Source organism: Bison bison, unplaced genomic scaffold (assembly GCF_000754665.1).
Source record: "Bison bison bison isolate TAMUID 2011002044 unplaced genomic scaffold, Bison_UMD1.0 scf7180017847245, whole genome shotgun sequence".
Taxonomy (NCBI): domain Eukaryota; kingdom Metazoa; phylum Chordata; class Mammalia; order Artiodactyla; family Bovidae; genus Bison; species Bison bison.
In genome coordinates this window covers 13753-21170 of record NW_011477818.1, presented here as the reverse complement: position 1 = coordinate 21170, position 7418 = coordinate 13753, and positions in this window count along the sequence as shown.

The window sequence follows — 7418 nt, the reverse complement described above, 5'->3', positions numbered from 1 at the left end:
CCTGGAAAATCCCATGGATGGAGGAGCCTGGAAGGCTGCAGTCCATGGGGTCGAGAAGAATCGGACACGACTGAGCAACTTCACTTTCACTTTTCACTTTCATGCATTGGAGAAGGAAATGGCAACCCACTCCAGTGTTCTTGCCTGGAGAATCCCAGGGATGGCAGGGCCTGGTGGGCTGCCGTCTATGGGGTCACACTGAATCGGACACGACTGAAGCGACTTAGCAGCAGAGGAAATTAAATCTGCCTTAGAACTCAGGTAAAAGGCTTCTTCCATGTGATTTTATGGATAAATCTGCAAAACCTTGTTCTGTGTAATAGTCGCTCATCTGAAATGCAGGTGGCTAGTCCTTAGCTCACTCTTAGGCAGTGTTCCAGCCACCCTCACCCGCTCTGACAGGTGTGGTCTTGAGTCTTGTGAAGGAAAAGGATTGTGCTGAGGTCTGGTCCCTAAGCACTGACCTGCCCGTGAAACACTTGTCTTTATCCGGGAACCGTGAATGATCTTAAAATTTGACCTCATTTGAAAGATGATGAAGGGCGTCGTCTTTGTCTTGAGATTATTTGCTTAGTGACAAGAGGAAATAGTTGTTCGGCTGTAAACAACTGAACACTGAAGTGGGCATTGTCTGACTTCTGCTTTGCTCAGCTGAAAACCCAGTTTGCCCAGTTGGGTTCTGTGGGCGTCTCTCACATGCATACCTCTGGTTGAATGCTGTTGCAGCAGCCCTGATGTAAAGACATTCCTAGGCCGCTTGTGTGTGTCACAGCTGGCTTTGGGGACAAGCCTTGGGGCACTTGTACGTAAGATGGATTCATGATTACAGGTCAGGAGGTCTGAGCACCAAGACAAGCTCTTGAGTGAAGCTTTCTCCCCACGTAACTGACACTTACCCAGTGTCTGCCGTGTGTTTGGCACCGGGGAGTCTGCCTGCCCTAAAATAGCTCCCGGTCAGTGGCTGCGGGAGGAGTATGATGGGCGCTTTGAAAGAAAAAGGCCGAGTTCTCTGGTGGAAGGTGGCCCGCCCGGTCCATGGGGCTTGCGCAGAAAAAAGGCCGAGTTCTCTGGTGGAAGGTGGCCCGCCCGGTCCATGGGGCTTGCGCAGAGCTTCCTGAGGTTTGATGCGGTCCAGCCGAGGCTTGGAGGATTGAGAGGGCCTCCTGGCAGGGGACCCAGCCCCACAGAAGACTTGAAAACCAGCCCCCTTACTGGTCAGGTCACAGCACAGCCAAGTGAGCAAAGGCAGTGGATACACGATTAGATGCTGTGTGTTCTGTCCTTTATGATTCCTGCGCCTTTGAAATATAAGCCCGGTGAGTGTGAATTAGGGGGAGAGATGCCCGTGGAGAGAAGTCTGCTTCCCCCTCACCCCCACCGTAAGAGTCTTGCTGGACCTGATCAGTCCTCGATTAAACCTTTTCCTGGTTTAATCCAGTGACAAAATCCTTTTGGTTTCTCTCACTAACTGGTGAAGCTAAAAGAGTGAGGTTAATCTATAGTCAGAGTTTTTCCTGAGTTTTCCCTGCATGTTTTTCATGTTTTCTAATTCACAGTTACCTTTGATTAAAATAATATCTGCTTTGTGAGGCTGTCACCCTCGTAAGGTCAAGTAACAGAAGCAGCTATTCCTGCATGAGTGGAGGAAGGCGGTCTGTGTCTCCACCAGGACTTCTGGGCAAATACCAGCGGTGCCTCCTTCCTTCTTCCCTCACAAAGCAGACTGTGCTTCCATGTTCTGAAAATTCTCAGCTAAAACCAGAGTTAAGATTTTAAGGCAGGCAGTTTAAACAAAAATTTACTTACTTTAAGCCAATTTTTAAAAATATGCAAACAGCCTTTCTGTTTGAAGTGCTTAATTTTCAACGTCTGACCTCTTTGAATCGTAGTCTGAAAATTCCTTTAAAAGAATGCTGTGGGGACTCCCCTGCTGGCCCCAGTGGCTAAGAATCTGTCTTGCAATGCAGGGCACATGGGTTCGATCCCTGGTTGGGGAACTAAGATCCCACAAGCCTCTCTGCACAACCAAAAAAAAAAAAAAGGAATGCTGTAAATTTGAACATTTTAAAATTGGGCAGGGGGTGGGGGTGGGGGACACGTTTCTTATTAAACTCCTCTAAAATGATCTCTCCAAAAAAAAGTTACCAAATTTTAGTTTAAAAAGTTAAGCCCCTGCTTTCATAATCCCTGTAGAATTGTCAGGTCTTTGTTGGGGCAATTCTCCCTTGTTAGACTCTTTGTTAGCCTTGTTAGACTCTGTGCTTTCACTGTGCATCAAAGTTAGGGTGAAGCTTTTTTATTTTTGACTTTTCTGTTGTCTCTGACTCAGTAAACTCTTCTCAGAGAAAGAACTCTTGGAGGAAAAGGAGTTATTTCTTTTCTCCAAATACTGCATCTTCTTGCCCCTCCAAATGTTAACTCTTGCTGGGTGTTCTGTCCTTCCCTGCTGGGCGGGTGCGCAGATTTGGCCTTGAGCAGACACACCCAGGGGAGCTGGGTGAGGCTTCTTAGTGCTGGGGGTGGTGGCAGGGCAGGCGGCTTTGAAAAGCCTCACACAGTGATTGCATGTTTATCTCAAGCAGGTGATTCTTAGACTCATACCTTTTACCTTAACAGATATCATCTCCATGCATTTTCTTTCTTAACCTCTCACTTTTCCCTTCATTTCTTTTTTCTGTTGGTTTACTTCTGTAGTTATTTGGGAAGCTCAGAAGCATCAGGAGAAAAAAAAAACCCAGTGACCGAAAATCCTGTGAATCAGCTTGATTTCTGTCGTTAAGTCCCAGAGCAGCTTAGAAATGACAGAAAAGGACAGGGCTGCAAATGAGGTCAGGATTCAAATCGCTGAGCCTCAGGGCCTTGCCCTTTATTATCTTTGCTTTCTCTGTTGTATCCTAACAGCTGTTACTTGAGGTGAAACTGAAAGTCACTCAGCCGTGTGTGACTCTTTGCGCCCCCATGGACTATACGGTCCATGGGATTCTCCAGGCCAAGAATACTGGAGTGGGTAGCCTTTACCTTCTCCAGAATCTTCCCAACCCCGGGATCAAACCCAGGTCTCCCACATTGCAGGTGGATTCTTTACCAGCTGAGCCACCAGGGAAGCCCAAGAATACTGGAGTGGGGGTAGGCTATCTCTTCTCCAGTGGATCTTCCCGACCCAGGAATTGAACCAGGATCTCCTGCATTGCAGGCGGATTCTTTACCAGCTGAGCTATCAGGGAAGCCTCATTTGAGGTGAAAGCGGCTTCATTCCTTAGGTGTCCGTGTGCCCAGCGTGGGCTGTGCTTTCCTTCAGTATCTATTGCCGTGATACTGATGAGGATGCGTACACAAGGCTCCCACGTTGTTTTGCTGACGTAAAAAATATGCATTCCATGCCCAGGCTGGTCTGTCTTTCCAGCGGGCCTGTTACTGAGAGCCCATCGGTGGGGGGCTGTGGGTCTTTCCTGTGTTGGCAGGTGAGGGCTAGTTAATCAACACACCTGGGTTTGGGCTTCGTTCCGGGGTTAGGGTTGCAGAGGCTTCATTGCGGTATTAGAGGCAAAAGACCTGTTAAGTTTCTCTTATTCCCCCTTTGTGTGGAATTGAACCAGAGCAGCTGCGACCTGAAAGAGACTGGAAAAAAGCCTGACGTTCACCGACTGACTGATCCGGCTCCGGGGAGACTTTGGGCACTGTACTCTGCAACTGCCAGGCTCAGGGGTCGGGCTGACACCCTGAGCCACTCTCAGCGCCTTCAATTGTGAGCGGTGCTGTGGGCACCCAGGCCAGGTCCAGGTGTACCCTTGGCTTTGGGGACCCTGGAGCCCCGCCACGCCCTCACGGGCTCCCCTCCTGCCCAGGCAGGCCCTTCGTGACCTCAGGCACCTGTGCTGTCCTCTTCGGGGACTCGCTGTACGTGAGCAGCAGAGAACCAGAGGGACGTTCTCCCCGTGGTGGGGAGGGAAGTGATTGCCGTGGGGGGCCTGCAGAAAGGCGGTGATTGGTTTGAAACAGGCGGGGGGATGTTGGCTGTTCTCAGAGGTCTTTGCAGAAACTCCACTGTGGTTGATGTTCTGCCAAGAACAAGCAGAACAAAGCACAAACAGTTCTCTGACTCTGGAGCAGAAGCCTGGAGATCAGGCAGCTCCAGGGCGGCGCCAGCACTGGCAAAGCTCTGACCCCCCCTTCTTTATTATTTTTTAAACTGTGTACTTGGAACTAATTATAGGTTCACAAGATGTTACAGAAAGCTCGCAGGGCTGGCCCCGGCGCTGGTGACGTCCAGCGTGGTGTCGGAGGCGCTGTGGTGCAGACCCGCCTCCCCCGGCCGCCAGCCCCCGCATGGTCTCCCTGGTCCGGGGGTGGGGGGGCGGTCGGCAGGCAGCGCGGTGGGCGTGTGGACCCCCCACCTGACAGGAGAGCCCCGCCTGGCCAGCCCTAGGGACCCAGGAAGGAGGAGGAGTCCAGGGAGTGGTTTAGAGTCTTTCCCCAGTCTTCCCTCTGTGCATGGTTTGTTTCCAGGTGAATCAAGTCTTGTACTTGGTAAGGTTTCTCTCCTAAGAACACAAACCTTCCCCAGGAAGGAACACAGTATCCTTCACCTGTTTGTTACAAAGTATCTTTAACTTGGAACTCTGTTAATGATTAAAAGGAGAAAAGTTATTCAGAGTAACTAGAGTCAGCTCTTGACTCAGGGAGGTGCCTGGAGTTCTGGCTCCTAAGGGAGAAAGGCAGCAGGGCGGAGAGCCAGCCCTGCTCCGGCCTCCAGCCAGAGACACCCTGGGCCCGCCCCCGCACACTGTTACCTCACAGGAGCTGAAACGGCTCTCGAAGTCGCTGCAAGGTAGAGCTCAGTGTTTCACTTTCCGGAGTGGCTTACTAGTGGCCCCTGAGCCATGCGTGCAGGCTCTGCCTGAGGTGAGGTCGGTGGCCTTTGGCCTTGCTTGGGGCCTGCGTGGTGCACAGCAGGATGGAGAGCCTGTGCTTCCGCGGGGCTAGTCTGTCTGTGCGCCTGCAGTGCTGTCTCCGGACTCCTCCAGGGCCCTGTTGGGAGGGTGCAGGGCTGGAAACGGGGCCAGCCCAGGGGGTGGGCGGTCCACAGTGGATGCACAACCGGAGGGGTGACCAGCTTGTCCCAGGAGCATCCCACTGAGAGAGCCCGAGGCAGAGCATGGTGCCAGCGCCGACTGCCCCCAACTGTGGGCCCGAAGAGCCCCGGCCACCTCAGGTCCCTGGTGCCCACCGATTTCTGAGTTTGGCTCTCCGGCTCCCCTCCATTCTGGCACTGTCTGTGTGACTTAGCCACTGAACCATGCAAACAACAACCTCTTTCCAACAAATTCTCTTTCTACCAATATTAGCTGCTGTATTTTGGCAAACAGGAACCTTGGGTGTGTAGCGAGGTCGGACGGGTACCTTGGACAGGACACCAGAGAGCCCGCACCTGTCATGGGCCGCAGCTCTAGGGGCAGGCGGTAGCCTCCTGAACATGGTTTTTCATTAATGGTCTTTAGACGCTGGGAAGGCTTACGTGTAAGAGAGGGATTAGATGTGACTCCACAGCACAGAATCTGGGCCGGGAGCTGGTCTCGGGAGGCAGATTTCAGCTCGCAATACCACAGGTTCCCAGCAACCAGGCCTGTGCGTCCCTGCCGTCTGCAGGCCCCACACCATTTCTGTGCCACCGCCGGCAGGACAGCAGTGTGCTCAGTGTCATCTAATACTTTCCTTTAGTCAACTCACTTTTTCTGGGTTTAATACATTTGACGAGAACTGCCCGCGGGGTCGGGGACACAGAGCTTGAGAGGGGGCCGCATCCCAAGTCCCCAGTGGCCGGGGGGGCCGGGCACAGCACCCACACCCTGACTCCCAAAGCTCTGCTGCTGCTCTGGATACCAAAGCGGGGCTGAAAATGCCCACCACTTGGCAAAAGAGGTAAACCTCCCAGCATGAGGGCGCCCGTTCAAAACACCGGTGTTGACGACCTGTCTGTGAGCCGGCTTCCCAGACCCTCTCTCCTAGTGCCCCCCTCCTCCCCTGCAGTCAGATTCTGGGCTGAGAGGAGGCCCTGGTCACAAGCCTTGCTCCATTTCCTGTGTCCGGCTCATTTCCTTGACAGGCTCACTTTTTCACGATGTGAAAACTCCTGTCTCAACATTGAGGAGAAGGCACAGACATCTGGTTTTTTCAGTTGTGGTAATGTACACGTAACATGGAGCTTACTATCAGTGACATTTAGTACACGCGTGAGGTCTGCAGCCATCGTTACATCACAGGACAAAGCAACGCCCGATAGCAGTCGCCTCCCCTGCCCCTGGCACTCACTCACCTACTTTCTGCCTCAAGGGAGCTGCCTGTTCTGGACACACTGAAATGAAGCCGTTCAGTGTGTGACCTGTGTCTGCATAGTCCCACCAAGGGAGTGTTCACAGCTGTGTAATAGTCCATCACGTGGGCAGACCCGTGCTGCTTACCCACCGCCTGTAGAGAGACACTGGGGTTGTTCGAACCATGAAGCTCTGAGCCTCAGTGTGTAGGGGCTCTGGGTCTCCTGGGGGGGCGCCCGGGAGTGGCGCCGCTGGGTCAGACCGTGGCCCTGTGGCTGACCATCCGAGGAGCCGCCAGGCTGCCTCCACGGCAGCTGCCGCGATGCCCGCCCCCTCAGCCGCACACGACTTTTCCCCAGGGTCCCCACCTCCTCCTCCACGCTTACATGTTTTCACTTTATTACTAAAGCCGCTCTAGTGGGTGTATACACAGGTTTTTATTACATAAATAGAGAAAAGCCATTAAAGGGGGAAAGTAAAAAGTTTATACAGGGAATCGGCGCTCTCTGTGGCCTCTTCCTGCTTCCCTCACCCACCCCGTGGGAGCCCGTCACACTGTCCTGGTTTTAACCTCCAGCAGGGCCTCCCTCTCGGGCAGATGAGGATTTCACCCACTAAGACCCTGTGATCCCCCGCGTCCTCTCAATGTGATCTGTGTCTGTTAGGACACTGGTTTGGCTGTTTAAAAAGAATCAAAATAACAAATACCTGGCCTTCCACAAGACAGAAGTGTGGGACTTCCCTGGTGGTCCCGCGGTTTATCTCCACCGCAGGGGGCTTGGGTTCGATCCCTGGCAGGGGAACTGAGATCCCACGTGCCAATAGGCATGGCCAAAAGCTAAAATAACAGCAGTGTGTTTCCTTCTCACACAACAAAGAGCTCGGGGCTTGGTGGTGGTGGTGTGCAGCTGTCAGTGGGTCACCTCTTCAGAAGGGTTTTCCCCTGTGTTTTCCGAGCCAGCCTTCCCGGGTTGCCTCCCTGCCCACGCCTGGTGCACTCGGAGATGGGGCAGGAAGGAGGGAGGTGGCCCACACCCTCATTTCCAGCAGCAATCAGCTTGCCGCGCTGTGTATCAGAAGCTGAACCTGTGCTCTCCGTGCCTTTAG